At 42.5% G+C, this 3,262-nt stretch overlaps 1 pseudogene; it reads left to right on the forward strand.

Moving 5' to 3' along the window:
* Nucleotides 1-971: 971 nt before the first annotated feature.
* LOC148478264 (U6 spliceosomal RNA) lies at nucleotides 972-1,072 on the forward strand (annotated as a pseudogene).
* The last annotated feature ends 2,190 nt before the right edge of the window (nucleotides 1,073-3,262 follow it).

The following is a 3,262-nucleotide window of genomic DNA, read 5'->3' on the forward strand; positions in this document are numbered from 1 at the left end:
GCGGCCATAGCTCAGCCTGCCGCCCATAGCAGCTGGAGTTTGGCGCGTCCTGCACACCAGCGGCGACATCAGTATTCGGGCTCTCCGCGGGCTCTGAAGCGCGGCTCTCAGCTGTCAGTACACTCCATGCTGGCTTTTCCTCCTCCGGGAGTTGTATTATAAAAGCTACAACGCTGCTGGGGTACTTATATTATACAGTGTCACAGCAGCGGCTGCCTCACACACGCTTGGTTCCCTCCTCGATACTCTGAGAGAGAGAGAGACTGCTGCACCCCGCGCTCCCATAGCAGGGAATTGCAGAGCGTGCACAGCGCGGCTCCCCGCCTTCGTTTTTCTATTACAGTGGAAAGCCGCGTCCTTCTGCTCCTAGGAAGGCAGTGCAGTATGGGGAGCTTCAATGCTAGACGCTGTGCTAAAAGGAGGAGGGCTGCCACATATAGTCTAGAATGGCTTTCAGCCGGCGCGCACCATCACGTCCCTGCGGGTCCTTCATTTAATTTTATGTTGGGTATGCATATGTCTATGCCTGCTCTCCTCACCACTCTGTTACAATTATAGCCACTACAGTGCTTCTCAAAGTACCATAGGAGCGCTCACATTTTGAGTATAGATACAGCTACACCACTGTGAACTGGAAGCTGACAGGGGAGATACAATAATCAGTAATATGGCAGCACATAGAATATTACAAATCTACCCTACTCGGGAATGAGACGGTGCTCACTGCAGCAACACGTGCTGTTTTTGTCTCCCAGTGTACATTAGTTAAGTATATGCACTAAAGCTTATGTTCTACAACCCGGTAGAATCCCGGTTGTGATAGCGCTACAGTAACATAGTTGGCGCTGTGGTTAGCCTTGCTAGCTCCATACTCTGTGGGATTGAACACCAACTTGTTTGCTATTTATATGTCGCAGGCTGGCATGGTGGAAAAACACGTGCCCTAATCCTGTGTATGGTGAAACCTCAAAGTGCTTGCTTCGGCAGCACATATACTAAAATTGGAACGATACAGATTACATGGTCCCTGCGCAAGGATGACATGCAAATTCGTGAAGTGTTCCATATTCAAACGTAGCAGAAAGATCCTGCCCCTATGCCGTAGCTGACAGCCGTCCACACGTGGCACATGGTGGTCTCCCTGCGTGGAGGTAAGCCGTGTGTGTGTGTGTGTATATATATATATATATATATATATATGTATGTATGTATGTATGTATTTTATACTAAGCTCTGCTTTGTAACATACTGTATACATATCCAGAGTGAATTCTGTCATTGCCTCAACCAGGATCTTGAGTCAGTTCCTTACATGGCTAGCTAACTATTGCTCATGTTCTACTTTAAAGTATTATCGTCACCTATTATTCTGTTATGTAGGTACGTGTATGCATGTATAGATATATATGTACAATGTATCGCTTCTTGTCCTTACCTCAAAGACAAGGGCAGGATCTGTTATCAGTTTTCTGTCTGATATCTAGCATATTTAAAAGGTAAGATGCTGCGATTGGAAGCGGGAATGACCCGATGCGATCGTTTGGAACAATAACTGCTTTACAGAATTGTATGTTATATATGTCGGTGCATATATATTATATATAAATATATGTATAAAATAGGTATAGCTACAATGCCACAGTCTTTAGGTGTACCTATAATTCCAAAATTAATTATAACAGGCTAGCCATGGACCCGGTTAGTACCCAGAGGGGATGTCACCTGGGACCAGGAGTTATAGGATATATATTTATTCTTTGGTGCTCGCTTCGGCAGCACGCCAAAAAAATAATAATAAATAAATAAATAAATAAAAATAAATAAAATTATTTGGAAAGCTGGATTCTAAAGTCCAGTATACAAATTATTAGGTGACTCTATAGATTAGAGTCCTGTTATAACACTTAAAGTGTGACTTCTAGTTCGGGACCCTATATATATGTCCTGTGGCCTTCTGACCACACATGTATAAAATAATATTTATTTATTTTATTTATTAACAGTTTCTTATATAGCGCAGCATATTCCGTTGCGCTTTACAATTGTAAACATTAATAAAACAAAACTGGGTAATAACAGACAGATATATAGGTAGGAAGGTCCTGCTCGCAAGCTTACAATCTATAGGGGTACTTGCATTAATGTTCCTGGGGCATTAGGTGTCTAGGTTCAGCTAATGATGTTCTAGGGAGGCATTCTGTCTCGCCACAATATCTAAGGCACCCCTTTTCGGGGGGGGCATATTATTTATAACTACACTCCAGTGGCGCACTTGACAGCGCCCGGTAAGTACTTCAAGAACCGATGCACAAAATATAAGACATTAAGTATGCAATATGTTAAGTTCTATGTCAGTTCTTATCACCTGGTGCAGGAGTCTGACAAGTAAACTTAATCTGTTGGGACTAACTCTTCCTTTCAGAGAGATTGACTTCCCATGCAACTATGTTTATGCAGTGTGTATGTGGCTGTCTATACTAATATATTTCCATCCTTTGAATTTTTCCTAATAAGTGGGAAACCTGTTTCCACCCTAACTGAGGTTATGACTACAGATATATCCCTTCTTTTATTGGGATAACATACACATTCTATGTACAGGTACCCTTCTCGGTATAAATTCCGGTATCACAGAGTGACCAAGCTATTTCAGTAAGATGAGTCTTTGAAGCAGTGGGCCCTAGGTACATTTCCTATCAGAACATAGGAAATCCAGGTTCTATTCCAACCTTGGGGCTTATTTGGTTAATTTCCAACAGACTGCAGTTACTGCTCCTATGCCTGAAGGTAGGAGGGCTGCCCACTGATATAGACACGGTCAGGCCTGGGTTGTATTCTCTTGGTGGGCATCAAGTAAATCCTTGACCCTGTGGTTCAGTTATGTTGTTTGTTTCAAAATATCCCTATCGTTGTGACTTATAATGTCAGGGGTCGCTGGTGGTGATCCATCATCACATATGATATTCTATGTGCACCTTGACCGGTACAGGGATTCTGTCTCTTTGGCTAATACTTGCTGGTCCATTATAAGTGTTAATGTAAGGATAATTACAATAGCAGACTGTTTTTTGGGGGGTATGTTTTCTATATAGGTACATATCCCTAATGGAACTAGCATGTGGTCTTGTAGGACCTTCATATCTCCACTAACACTCTGCTAGTATTTACAGTATTTTCTACTGCAACATCTCCAGACTGACGTCCACGCTGTAGAACATTGGTTCTTAGTCCACCGAAGCTATTCTCTATACCTGACAAGGCT

Source organism: Taudactylus pleione, unplaced genomic scaffold (assembly GCF_031769625.1).
Source record: "Taudactylus pleione unplaced genomic scaffold, aTauple2 ptg000667l, whole genome shotgun sequence".
Taxonomy (NCBI): Eukaryota; Metazoa; Chordata; class Amphibia; order Anura; family Myobatrachidae; genus Taudactylus; species Taudactylus pleione.